This window comes from Natator depressus, chromosome 5 (assembly GCF_965152275.1).
Source record: "Natator depressus isolate rNatDep1 chromosome 5, rNatDep2.hap1, whole genome shotgun sequence".
In the NCBI taxonomy this organism is placed as follows: Eukaryota; Metazoa; Chordata; order Testudines; family Cheloniidae; genus Natator; species Natator depressus.
Window position 1 is genome coordinate 37,429,279 of NC_134238.1, and position 15,068 is coordinate 37,444,346.

The 15,068-nt window shown below is 38.4% G+C and overlaps 1 protein-coding gene and 1 pseudogene across 1 annotated transcript in view; both read right to left on the reverse strand.

The window, feature by feature from the left end:
- Positions 1 to 15,068, reverse strand: part of PDE4D (phosphodiesterase 4D) — a 1,096,073-nt gene that overhangs the window by 741,791 nt on the left and 339,214 nt on the right. The gene's annotated exons all lie outside the window — the stretch shown is intronic.
- Positions 2,495 to 3,601, reverse strand: LOC141988121 (ubiquitin-conjugating enzyme E2 Q2 pseudogene; annotated as a pseudogene).

Here is a 15,068-nt window from a genome sequence, read left to right on the forward strand (position 1 = left end):
TGATTTTATAAAACTTACTGAGTCTAGCAGTTCTGTGACTTTCTAGATCCTCCAGGCCCTAAAACGTCAGCTATCCTGGTTCCTTAGCAGTCAATCTATGATGGAAGGTCTCCTTTCGTAATGTATATTTGGCCCACATACTCTTTGGGGTAGGAATTCTTATTTGTTTTGCACATTTACCTTTTATTATTCATACAATGCTGTATACTTATAGAAGTAAATACACACATACGCATCCTATGGCCCTAGTTTGGAATAATTCTCCTGTGTGGCACCTCAACATGCTGGGTAAGAGGGAAACATGCTTTGCTGTCCATCTTGTTTATTTTTAATACATATAATCTTTTAGTTCTTTGGGGGAAAGAATTTTGATTGCAATGGATACCTTTGGGGAATGGGAGGGAAAGATACTATGACAGTGATGGGCACCACTACAAGAAAAGAGATAGACAAAGGCAAAACAAAGGGTAACATTTTCAAAAGTGGCTTAATGACTTAGTCCATTCAAAAACAGGATTCAAGCTCCTAAGTTCTTTAGGAATTTTCAATGAGAGTTAGGCTCCTAAGTCACTTTTGAAAAGGGGACTTAAGCACTTCTGAAAATGTTCACTAAGACAATTAAATTAGCAACAGGTGAAGGCATATTTCCTTAGATTGTGAGCTCTTTGGATCAGGGACTTAACACATAGCAAGTAGTGGCCAATACTGCAAATAAATAATTAATAATTTGCATATATTACTCTTGCTAGTTGACATGCCAATTCTTGAAGTTCACCAGAAAATTTAGGTTACTCCAGCTGTAGGGAAAGAAAAAGCAATGGCTAAAATAAACAACTCTCATAACAGCCTCAGAAACAGATGCTTTCACCAAGAAGGGCATATAATCAAAATTCTGCTCTCTTACTTCACCTTGTAAGGTTGCTGGCCTAATTCTTCAGTCTAGGAAGGATTAAACACCTTGCCCGATCTCTTTCAGGCCCTTTCCTAAGGACATGGTTTATTAATTCAAACAAAACCTAGCAGAGTAATGAAAAATAAAGCGATTCTCTTGACCAACACAGACTGCATGGGTCCAGAAGTCTTTCACTATATAACTGTCTATTTGCTCCAAGGCCATCCAAAGGAATCACCTTCCCTTCTGCAACACCTCACCAACTGAGCTCTCAGTCTTTTTAAGGATCACCTGTTTCCTTCCCAGCAGGATCTAATAATTGAACAAAGCTGGCTGGCCCCATGGCCCCTGTCCCTTAAAGGGGCAGATCAGCCTGTTACACACCTGTTTAAAGTTCTTCTACAGCTAATGAAAACCTAGTCAGCTGGGAAAGAACTCACTTCTGCAATACAGGCACCTGGGGGACTTTCCAAGCATTTGCTGTGAGAGACAATCAACCAATTTGGGTGAGTCTAGTCCTCTGTTCTGGAGAATGGGGGTTGGGCTGAGGTGGCAGCATGCCTAGTTAGGATGTCCTCCCTTAAGAATTACAATTAGTTTCTTTGGTTGAATAACACAGCAGACCTAAAGAACTTCTGAGGGCCAGCATCTACAAAAACTAATTCTGATTGAACAGAGCTTTTAATTCATAGAAGATTACCCATGCTTCATTTAGAATGTGCCCAATTGTAAAGAAGAGCAATATAGATTTGTATGTATATATTAGAGTATGCATTTGTTCTTGGAAACCAATCACTATTTTATGGTTAATAATAATAATGAATAATAGTAGCACTTTGCATTTACATAGCACTTTTCATCCACAGATCTCAAAGTGAAGTACAACAGTATTATTATTCCTATTTTACAGAAGTGGAAACTGAGGAGCAAAGATACAAAAGCGACACTAACAGTTTAGTGATAAATATGCGACTCTCCTGACTCTCAGTCCTATGTTCTATACACTACTTCTACACATTTACATTTTTGTACAAAAATGTAAGATACATATCTCTTCGATCAGTTTATTCAAACATTGCCACAGCATTTTGCCCCTAAGGCAAAGAATATTTAACCTTCCCATAATACCATTTTTTTAAAAGGAGCGGCCAGTGCTTCTTCCCTACTCCATATACAAAAAATGCAAGTCTCCGCAGTCCACAAGTTCTGCAAAGGGTAAGAAATAGTGAGCGACTCCTACTGAATAATCTTTTAGTAACTCAGTTGCTGCCTTTAAAAAGTTTACACTTTTAAATAAAAAGGGAGGAAGTGGCCCAAATATGCTTAACTTATAGAGACAAATACAGTAAAGGCCAAAACTGCTAAGTCCAAGATATCTAATAAGAGCAAAATGCTAAGGTTGTAAATTATGCTGGATGTGCCAGTTGACAGATTATCCACTAATTTATCTAATAGCTAAAGTCTTCAGTATGGCTGTTATATGGGCACTCATTGCTTGAGAGAGACAGAGAGAGAAAGTGTGTGTGGGTGTGTGTTGGTTGAAAGGAAATTTTAAAAAAGAGCTTGTTTGACATTGGTCCAGGTGTACAACATTCCACAATATTAACCATCTTCTTTTGGAGGTGTGCACCACCCATTTTTCTCATGTATTTGTATTAGATACTTATAGGACTGCTGTGCTCTTGCTAGATTATATTGGTTCTTACTGGCTCCAAACTGTACTCTGGCTTTTCCTTTGACTAAAGTGCCATTGATGACTGATTGTGTTGAATAGGCATTACTTCAGCCCCGTTTAGTAAGAAGTTCCAGGCATAATGCACCCCCACCTGGGACATACCCTCCCATGAGCACAGAGATACCACTTGCACAAAGGGAGGATCTAAAGGAAAATTATCCTTAATGAGAAGTTGAGCAAAATGTATTCTCTACACCTTATTTTTCTTGTAAGACCGGAAGATCTATAACGGTCTGTCAGGATCAACTTTTAGCAATTTAACGTGCCACTTGTACAGGCTGTCATTTACAAGTTCCACTGAATAAATCCTTGTTTTATAACTCTGATCTGTATATATCCCTGAGCTCTTTCATAAGTCAGTCTGAAACCTGGACTGACCCAGACATTTCACCATTTAGGTGGTGGTGTCTAATTCTTTCTAATTTTTTCTAAATTTAGAAGTTTCTCTTTTTCAGTGCCTTCATACTCAGATTTCTTTCCATCAACAGGTTCTTTCCCCTTCATGTCATAGTGATCTAGGTCTTCAATGTCTTCACTTCCCTCTCCTCCTCCACTTCTGACATTACTTCTTCCATCACTGAATTCAGTCCTCTTGGTAATGGCTGATCTATCATCTCAACATCTGGATGCTGAGGAAGGTTGTATAATCTGCAGAGGTCACATAGCAATCACTTCAGTTGTTGAAGAAGCAGACTATTGCTCTTTTTAATGTCTTATAATCGCTCTAACACTGAAGTCAGATTTGGGTCATCTGATTCCACAAGCCATACTGGTGATGAAGAGGGATAAGATTCTGTGACATTGCAGTGGATGGTGATCAGCAGTGGCGGCTGCGGGCTGCCACCTGGCGGTGGTGGCAGTAGCACAAACTGGCAGTGCAGCTCATCCAACTTCCAGGAGACGATGCAGAAGCACTCATGGTCCTTGTTGAAGATGGACTCGAAGAGCTTCAGCTCAGCCTTGAGCCCTGACATCCTGGCCTCATCTCTGGCCCAGGCCTGCATCACCTCACCTTGTAAGTGATGATGCCTTTTTGTTAGTATATTAGACACAGACTGGGCAGGCTTATTTTAATTTTTCTTGCCTGGCCATTTCCACGTTAGACTCAGAAAAGGTAGTAAGTCTGTTGAACATTCAGTAGACATATAGAGCATTCTGCCTTTGAGAGTTCTCACTGACAATAATTAACTGAAAATATATTCCTTTTTCCATTTTCCCAGAATTTGCTGCAGCTTTCCCAGAAGAGACTGAAACCTCCCTGCTGAAGTGAGCCTTGAATATGAGAAATGTTGCCTTAGACATACCCATCCATTAGTATGTGTATAAGCATCTTAGAGTTCTCTTCATCAATCACAGCTAAATGCACAGTGATCCATAAAATGAAACATAACATTTTCAACTCATGAAGAAAATGCCATTTTTAATTAGTTAGGATTCTTAACCTTTCCCATCTCTTTTTAAAAACTTGTGCATGCCTAAAAAAAGAACTATGCAGAAAAATGGACAGAATCCAAGGTCTGGATGAAAGCAAGGGAGCTAAAATGCAAATTTTCTGAATGCATTTTCATCTGTCTTTGTTTACCACAGGACAAGGGTGAAAATATCTTTAGAATTTGTTCAGCTGAAGCACTTCAGCTGTTAATAGTGTGGCAGATAAACTGGTGTATTCTTTTCGTGTTTCTTCAGAATGGCACTAACATCAAATGAAATAGTGAAGGTAAGTAATCTGCATTTGTTTTTTTCTGATTGAGTGCATGGAAACTGGAATATTTTTATCATGCAGAAATACTGGGAATATTGTCTTTTGTGTCTCCATTTCCTGACATGATAATAATGTGCAGCCCACAAAACTATTGCACTTTTTCCTTTTGTGTAAATATAAAGAGAGTATAATGAAAATTGAGTTGTAATAGGAACAATTCCAAATTACGTTAGAAACATATAACTGTAAGTATTAAACAGATAACTAGTATATGATAATCAGAAGAGGGAACATTTATTTAGCGATTTAATCCAGTAAACAACAATATCTACCAATCCCACATATAAAAGAAGATTCTTTATTCCATTCAAGTTACATTACATTAAAGCAAATCTTCAATGCCATTTAAGAAACTATACAGTATTTTCCAGGTGACCATTCAGTTTTACTTGAGTAGAGCCAGCCAAAACTCGAGATTTCTATTTTAGCAGAAATGTCAAAATGTGGAAATTTGGATTCAGTCTGATTTAGACAGAAAATATATATTTAAATTTCTCACAAACGAGAAATCTCTCCCACCGCTCCAAATACTTTTGGAAACAGCACCAACACAAGGTGCACAGTACCCATGAAACTGACAACTAAGTCAGTTTCACTAAGCAGCTTCCTAGGCTTCCAGGGTGTCCTTCAGTCACACCATGCAGACTGCTCTGGAGCCAGAGACTCAGGGCTTCCAGACTGCCAGCTGACCTGGGAGTCTGGAAGCCCTGAGTCCTTGGCTCTGAGGCAGTCTTCCTGGTATGAATGCCCCATAGTCACAGACCCTGGAAGCTTATTTCAGGGCCTCCAGGCTCCCAACATTCCATGCCAGGGAGCCTGGAAGCCCAAAGAGCCCCAGCTTGAGCCAGGATTCTCATGGCTTCTAGGCTTCCTGCTACAGAGCTGGGAGCCTAGATTCTGGAATGCTAGACATAGAAGGGCTGCCCCAGGGTCCCCAACAACTTGGCATCCATATGGTGGGGCTGCCCCAGAGATGCTTGAAGCCCAGCTCCCCAGAAACTTGTGGGGCAGAGTTCCATTGGAATCCAGTCTGAAAGTTGATGAAAATTCATCAACCCAACTTGCTTTCGCAAGATATTTCCAATGAACTAGTAATTTCTGACAAAACTCTGTTTTGTCAGTAAATTTTCTTCAGCTCTACTCAATCTTTTAAAATTGAATGAGTTTGCATTTGAAGTAAAATCAAGGTACAGTGGACAAACTCACTGAGCTAATTGTTTATATCAAAATTTTTATCATGTCTGATTCATGAAGCACGAGCACATTCCTGCTGCTGGTAATGGAAAAAGAATTCAGTAGATAATCATTATATAAATCAATTGAAAATATGAATTATTAAAGAGAATAAAGCAAGTGCTTTAAAAGCGCAGAGGTCTGATTAAATATAAAAGACATAGCTAGATGTAGAAATTACAAATCATAGCAAGAGAAAACAGTATTACAAGAACATGTTCACTAATATAAGTTTCACATAATCCACTTGCAGAATGCATTTACATTAATCATAAAGTTATTTTCCATTGCAAACACAAGTATTTTGTTAGATAGGCTAAGGGTAATGTGTCAATTTCAATATACATTCTAAAATTCTATATAATTGTAGAGAGAAAATTCACCATCAATAGGCTTTTTGTTGAATAGCCTATATAATTACGGGATGTTCTTAATCATTTGATTCTGCTAAAATTAGTTAACATTATAGTTGTAAAAACTACAAGTAATCTAAAACTATTGTTATTCAAGTTTGAAATTGACCACTGATCAGATTGGGTTGCCTTTTGCAACATATAGGCAAAGATTTTTATTCATTAGCTATGTAGGGGCACCCATTGTAGGGGAGGATGCTGATAAACAAAATATATTTCCCAGTTTACACAGAAATAATGGTAATTTTATTAGTACCCCCTGCGGTGCATACCACAATGGTAAATAATAAAACTACTTAATTTATTCTTCTATCTACATATGATAGACATTTCTTGCATCTGGTTAGCTTTTTCCCTGGTTTGAGCTCTGGTTAATTTAAAGAACTGCTTTTCTTCAAACCAGTCTGGTACAAATACCAAACTCAACTTTTAGTATAAAAGTTAAATTCACTTAAATATGTATTACATGACTGACAATTACATTTTTAAAATCTGAATCACCCAGAAGCGAAAAGCAGAGCTAATAGTTCCCTATGAGCTAACAGTTCATACAAAATTATTTATTTAATTCCAGTCTGTTACATATGTTCGTATTTTACTCTCTCTGTATGTTAAAGGAGTGTTTCTTTGAATACACAAAATATTCTCTGTTGTGTGTTTTTCCTATTCATTGTGATGAATACGGTTTGCAGGACTGGGCCCCAAGTGCCATAATGTACAGTTAGTTTATTTCCGAGTACTTCAGCATTTGGGGTCCAGTTTTACAAACCTTATTTATCATACTCTAGCCCTGAGTGTGACTCATCCCACTGTGGCCACACAAGAGAGTAGTTCAGCCAGCCTCCCTGTCTGCTAAGGCGAGGAAGAGATCTGGAGTCCTCTGCCTTCCCTCAAGTAAGTGGGCAGAGTGCGACAGAGCTTTGGTTTTACCTCCCCTAACACACCGGCAGGGCTGAGCTGACATGAGGAAAGAGGTAATTGCATTCTGTATAGGGGTGGCACAGATTACTTCTCTCTCGGAGCAAGGAAGGATTAGTGACCTGAGTCACAAAATTCCTTCCACATGCTCCTCCTGGACAAGCACAGCTCCATGCAGCCCATAGTCAGGGCTAGGAGGATAGGTGCAATCTAGCCAACAAGTAGTCCTAGGATCATCACTAGCCCTACATAGCCATACAAGGAAGTAAGGGGGAGTAAGGCCCCCCCTGTATTACCCTATGTGGGCTACCCATACTGTGAGTTGCAGCATGGGAGAGGAAGCAGGATCTGCAGAGCTACTACTTTCCTTAACCAGTGCAGGTAGGTAGCATTGGAGTGGGAGGGGTGAGGACTGAGCACAGCCAAGGCTTAGCTCCCCACTTCTTCTCCACCCCATGGCTCCCCACTGCAATATAGCTCTGCTGCCACACTATGTGATGTACTCTCTGCCAGGGATAGGCCCAACAGAATTTACTTTCTGCAGGAGCAAGGGGAAGACCAGGAGGCAGTTGGTCTGTCTCAAACTACTTCACAGGCAGCTCCTGGGATAGTACAACCACATGGTGCCTCTTACTCAGAAAATTGTAAAATGACAGTCTAGCCCCACGTGAACAAGAACTACTGGACTCTTCTCTTGAATTACTATTCTGCCCTCTTAAAACGGAAGACTGTGTACACTAGTCTCATAATATTGCAGTAATGTTACAATTGTGTGGACCTTGTTGATTTCAGCTCACCGAGTTTCATGTGAGCACTTCCTTCACATTTGATTCACACAAGACTGCAACCCCTGAATTTTAGTTTGAGTTTCATGAACAAAAAAAAAAATTCAAAGTTAAGCACATTAAAAAATACTGTTTCACTCACATTTCAATGGAAAAATCATAAATTGTCCTAGATTCACAAACGTTAGTGAAACTTGCAACAAAAGAAGGCTGAGTTTTTATTTTTTAACAAAACGCCAGGGGTGTTTTCCATGATTTCACATTTCAGACTAACATCTTGAATAAACTAGTAAACTCACCAGCATTATTAAAATGCAGAATAGACAAAGTAATTATGAGGAAGTAGTTTGTATAGGGAAGATATTTCACTTTAATCTATTCCCCCAAATAAGCAATGGGTATGACTGCACAGGAGACAGTTGCTCTTTTAACTCTGCAAGTTATGGCCTACATATGCTATTTTTCCAATACATCTTTATATTGTATTCCAGTCAGAGGGCAATGTCTAAGCACACCTGCTCCTTGGTTTTCATCTAAACATAAAAGGCAATGCTTAAAACTAATAAATAAACAAACATGAACATAACTCCATCTATTTAATCCATGCTATTTCATTCATTCCTGATGAAATTCTATTGACTTCAATGGAGCTGCACTTACACCAGGAGTGAATTTGGTCAACAGTTTCTCATCTCTTCTTGCCTGATCCAATGCCCACTGAACTAAAATGGGGTTTTCATCAAGCTGATTGGGAAGTGATTTACCACCCCGACTCCTCCTCCCCCCAGAAATAAAATAAAATAGAGAACATTGAGAGAGAAAGAATCCATTTAGCCAAAAGTCATTTTCAATCAAATCTATTTTGATGGACATATTTTTAACCAGTTCTACTTTTCAGGAATTATACACTTGAAGAAAGATTTTTCAAAGCTACGTACAGGATCTAACAGGTACTGGACATTCAGATCCCTACGGCAGTTCTGAAAGTAACATCCCTGCTTTATGTTACCCAATAAAAATTTGATTCTTGATATTCTCCTTGTCTGATCAGGGATATGATTTATAAACAAGGCCATGATTTTCCACACCCTCAAAAACCCTATTAGGTCTTTTCCAGAATGTGCATGGATACTTCCATGATTTTCAAGTTCTCTAAGCAGTGAAAACAAAGCTGCACACATTTTTGGATAAAATTAAACAACTGTTTCATTCATTCCTAAACTTGCCTTTATTCTTTAAGATTCTCATAGCAATTTTTAAGTTTACAGATTTCCCCAGCTCTAACAAATTTGATTTAAAGTATTTATATATATAAATAGAAAAGGAGTACTTGTGGCACCTTAGAGACTAACCAATTTATTTGAGCATGAGCTTTCGTGAGCTACAGCTCACTTCATCGGATGCATACTGTGGAAACTGCAGAAGACATTATATACACAGAGACCATGAAACAATACCTCCTCCCACCCCACTCTCCTGCTGGTAATTGGTTTCATGGTCTCTGTGTATATAATGTCTTCTGCAGTTTCCACAGTATGCATCCGATGAAGTGAGCTGTAGCTCACGAAAGCTCATGCTCAAATAAATTGGTTAGTCTCTAAGGTGCCACAAGTACTCCTTTTCTTTTTGCGAATACAGACTAACACGGCTGTTACTCTGAAACCTATATATATAAATGTAGCAGAGAATGACCACTTCAGAGCAAGTAACTAAAACAGTTTCCCAGAAGAGCCCAACAGGAATATCATCCAAACTATTCTTAAAGACTGGCACAGAGTATAATTACAAATCAGTAGTACAGAGTACCTCAAAGAAATACAGTTCAGTTAGCACACTCAAAGCCTGTTAACATTAAAAAAACAAAACAAAAAAACCACAATAGAAAAATAAAGGAACTAGTGGTCCTGTCTTCCTTAGGGAGAAAGTTATAAACCAGTCATAACAAATGTACTTCCTTGGGAACTGTATTAAGAAAATGAAATTCTTGTGTATTAATATTTGTATTATTATTGGACAGTTTAACTAAAATATACCTATTCTATTTTAGACAGAAACATACTAAGATGAAAGCATTCAATCTAGTCAGACTGAAGACACCTTCAACATATCACCAGGAGGTACTTTCATTAGAAAGGGAACATACAGAATAAATCATGAGTAAAAAAAATAAATAAAAAATAGATTGACAAATTATATTTCCAGTAAAAAAAGTAAATTGCTTTTGGTGAATCAAAATCTATTAAAGATTTGAACAGCAGAAAATAATTTGGTAACTAGATGGATTATTATTTAAATGAAGCATAAGAGGGGAAAGTAGGATTCATTAATGTGGATAAATCAGTATGAGTACTGTCAATTCCATTTTCCATCTGTAATCCTCCTAATTAAAGGTCTTTATGGAGGGATATCAAGCATTAGATGTAAAAGCATTTAAAATATTATTTATGAAAACTGCCAAATGTTACTTGTGCTGCAGATATAAGGAAAAAATTCCTGGTGTGACTTCACTGACCTTACTGATTGAATTTGGCCCACATTTGGCCTGATGCTGTTCCAGCTAAAACTGATGGTAGTTTTGTCACTGATTCCACTGGGATCGGAATTGCCCAGCCCATTTTTTATTATAAGCTGTAAGTGAACTTTATTTGAACTGTATTGTTAGCCTGGAGCCTGCATAATACTATATATCAATTTTAGTTATACTCTGAAAATATAAAATCCATTGGATGAAAATTATTTAACATTTATCAGATATATTACCTTGCAGCTACAAAGTACTGTCCTCAAGAGACCCATGTGAACATCAGATAGCAAGACAATTATATACACAGGAAAATAAAAATTGTGTAAGTTATATATTGGGTACAAGCAGGATGTCATAGGTTTGCAAGACCCAAATGGGAGCTCAGCCAGACTGTGACTGCCCTGGATGTTGATGCACAAGGAGGTATGGCTAAAGAATCCATCCCCTGCTATGCCATTCACAAATCAAAAACTAACTTGCATACTATGGTCTCACCTACCCTCTAAACTAGGCCAGCAGAGTTGGTTGACCTCAGAAGGGAGCACACAATGCACCTGTCAAAGGTGCACAACAGGGGCCACATTTCTCTTGCGTGTTTGGTAGCTTCAGAAATGATTGCCTCCCAGAGCTCCTGCTGGGACAATGCAGCATCATGCTGCTGCCAAGGTGGGCCAGTGTGAAAAAACACCACCATCACATGATGGAGAGTCTTGGGTGAGATAAAAAAAAAAAAAGAAAACCCTTGCACCCTGGAGAAGAGTGATTAAGATGTCTTTAAATCACCTTTACACTGCACTCTCCCAATCTTGAGCTCCTCTGGACACCCCTCAGCCACACACATCACACCAATAACTTAGATAGCTGCAGGGACTGCAAGTTGTAAGGGCTTCTATGGATCCGCCCCATAGGCCACAGCACTTCACTTGGAATCTTTTCAGAGCTGTTTGCAAATTCTATCTGCCATTTTATTATATGTCTTCTCACACATATCTAAATCCGAGTAAATATGATCTTCTATTGCACTCAATCTGTCAGTGTCTACTGACTCTAATATTTGAGTTAAAGCAATTTCTCAGCTTTTTTTTTTTTAAATACACACACACTGTTGAGACTACTGATAAAAGCTGTGTAAATATCTTCAGTTTCAATACAATGTTCTTCAGCGAGAGATCACTGACCCTTTATTCCTATGCAGGTAAAAAGTTGGTCCTAAGCACTGTTAGCAAGCTCTCTCTCTAACCTAGGTCTCTGCAGGAGACAAGTAATCTGGCAACAAACAACTACAGAATTATAGGTTGCTTGAGAAGAAGAACCCTCAGTTTTCTGGGCAAATCATAAAATGTGGAGAAAACTAACCCAAATAAAGCTAAATTTGATCCTCTGCACTGCAACTGAGAAAACAGGTCACGATGTATGGAGACAGGCGAGTCCTGCTGAGTAGTGTAAGCCAAAAAACTACTGGCTTTGAATCTTGGTCATGACAGACAGTTTAAAGTCATTTAATGTTTAAGCGAAAAGGCAAGGTGGTCTCAGATCAGTGTCTAGTGGAAAAAAATTACAAGAAACCAATAGCAGTAATTCAGTAGTTTTTGCCATCTATGATTAAGGAACAGTAATTGGGGAGAAAGCATAACCTATTCACATTTAAATTTACTGAAATAATTAATAACTAAATTATATATTTGGCATGCGTAGAATATTTCAGCTTTGATATGGTCAATCTGAATTTCGTAGTATTTTGAAGTACTGAAAAAGAGGATGGGGAACATTAAAAGAAAAAAATAAAAATATGCTGTAAGTATTGTTGCACAAATTATGCTTAAGATAGGAAGTTCTTTAAGACACTTAAAGAGTTAGGAGAACTTCCTCAAGAAAGGTTGGCAAGGAAGGGAAGTAAGGATATATCCCTGAAGTGAAGTGCACGCTTCTGCCTCTCATATACCAAAGTAGTGCAGTTATAGTAACATTTCCACCTTATCCTGTTTTTTCAGTGTGAATTTTCTCGGAACTATTGTTATATTCAACAGATTAACAGTGATGATGAATCCTCTGAGTTTCTAACTGAGCATGTATTTTCTCAAGTTATTCCTTATTAAAAATATACTACAATATGATGGTAATAGTCCAAGTGCCAAATGATATAATTACAGTCCAGAACACTACAGCTTACTCTAAAAACACCACAATATTTTTCTTGAAATGCTTTCAAACAACAAACAAACGTGGTCTAGACTTTTAAAGAAATTTATAAATAAGAGCATTATAGAAACATCAGTATATAAAATTTAAACAAAAGAAAATAAAGATATACTTTTATGATTTGAGGGAACACTGAAAATCCGTAAAACGTTAGTGAAAGCAGTATTAAGACGTAGCAAATTAATTGTTCACATCAATCTTATGGCAATGTTTCCTTATACACAGCTTGGCTCACTTTTATGAGAGTTCCTCTTACTGAATTCAGGTGCAGGTGGTAAGGAGTAGCATGTTATACAAACTGAAAGGGGGTTCTTGGGGGAATAAGGAAGAAACTGCAAGTATTCCAATGTGTTACTATGTTGTTTAAAATAAAAAAAAAAGGTAAGTGTAGGTAAAAAATGTACAGGACAAAACTGCAAATTCTGAACTGGAATTTTATCAAATATGAGACTTGTGGCTTATCACCAAGTGCTACTGTGTAGTTCGTGCTTTGAGCCTGTTTGAAACTGCATGTGGGACTGCATTAAACTACCTTAGTTAATATATTTAATATTATGGGATAGAAGGAAAAACAATTTCCCCTCCCCAAAAAGTTGTTCAGTATACTGTGCACAAGCCTGTCTGCTGGCAGCTGTGACAGATATGCTTATGTTTCGATAGTATATATACACACCTACAGTGTGTGGAATACATTGCGATTATTTCATGTAGAAGGTGCTATATAAAAGTAAAAGAGAAACGAGGATTATTTAAATCCTTCAACTACAACTGTCTCATCCTAGTACTGTCTAGGATACTCACTGTTGTTTTAGTGGTAATTTGTGCGTATGTTCTAAACTAGCCATGACTCTAGGGGTATTCAGGCATAGGGGGATAGCAGTGTGGAAGTTGTGGCTCAGGTGGCGGCCTGCTGGAGCTGCTAAATCCACACTGCTATTTTTAGTGTCCCAGCTGGAACTGAGCTAGCATGAGTCTGTCCTCCTGGGCTGGGAGGCTCGCTTCTAGCTATAGCGTACACATACCCTAGAAGTAAAGCTGCTAGCACAGTTGGCATATGTAATTTCCCTTCCTATGCAATGCTCCCTGTCACAAGCTCCTGTTATCCCAAAGTGCCTCTCTGGTTTATAATCTCAACTCCTCTCCATAGTGTGCAGGGTGAGGGGACTTCTACACATAACCTCAAGTATTTTGTGGTGTGTGTGCAGGACATCTTCTACAATCTCACCTACCAACACCCTTTCTGGCCTCTGGGTATCAAAATAAATACTTTTAATTGACCCAGGCAGGTTATTTTCCACAGAATCCCCTAATGCAGAAGCATGAACTCCAACTCATAGCACCACAGCTGGCAATATAGTCTCTTGTAATTGGCCTTGCATCTTTGGGACAAAGGCGCATGGGGTACACTCAGACAGATCTTCTCACCGCAGAACTGCTAGTCTCTCAGTCATGGAGTTCTTTCAAAACAAACAAAATTTCCAGTCAGAGGCTTTGTTTCCCAGTTTTTAAACTGGCAGAACTCCTCATTCTAGAGGGTTTGTTTCAAAGTGGACATTTCCCTTCCCCAGTCTTTAGTAGTTAGCACTGGTCTGTCTAGTATGCTACACTGCCTTTTTTCTAGTTATATTCCAGAATGTCTCAACAATGAGCAAAAGCATATGAACAATGGAATGACTTGTCCTTGTAAATCCTCAGTCAAGAAAAATGCAGGACTTGCATCATTCCTTCTCCCAGCATGCCTTACTTAAACCCAGCTACATTTCCAGCAATACCAAAAGAGGGGGGCGTTCCAGCCCACTTGTACAACTGAAACTCCAGTTACAATTGAACAGCAACTCAGGAGAGCTGGGTTCTATTCCTGACTCTGCCATGGGCTTCATGTGTGACCCTGGGCAAATCAATCTCTCCCTGCCTCAGTTTCCTATCTGTAAAGTGACTAAGTGATAATCAGGCTTCCCCTAGCTCAGAGTAGTGGCAAGGCTAAAATCCATCAATATGCGAAGATAGTGTAGCGCGAACTAGAGACGAGTCCATAAATAAATATCCAATACTGACCAATGTTGCGGATGGATTACCAGACTATAGGATCTTACGATATGGCAATTCCTGTGTTTTCTTCGGTTAGTAACAACTTCTTCTATTTGCATAGTTTTTGTTCTTGAAAAGAATCACTTATAACATAATACCAGGGAATAAAACATTCTCACACATCAGACCAATTGGCCAGACAATCAAAACTATCACTTCAAATGTAATTTAATTTAACAAAGAGGTTGAACATCTTTAAGATACCAGCAAATCAGCATTGCTTCACCCCGCACTGCCCCATCCTAATACTATGTGTTTTAAGAGGATTTTTGCTTTGGCTACTTCAAGGTTGTTGATTTCCTCCATTACAATAATGAAAAACATTACAATTCTAGAAGCTTTTTAATAATTACTGCTACTTACTCTGAGCTACCGTGTCGTTTACTGTTAACAGTGAAAGTCTTAAAATCATGATTTTCTGTCTTTTCAATTAAGGATAGATTTACAGAGTAGTCTCCAGAGGAAATGCCAGGCTACTGATGACTCTACATTAATCTTCCACACAGCTTTTAGCATCCA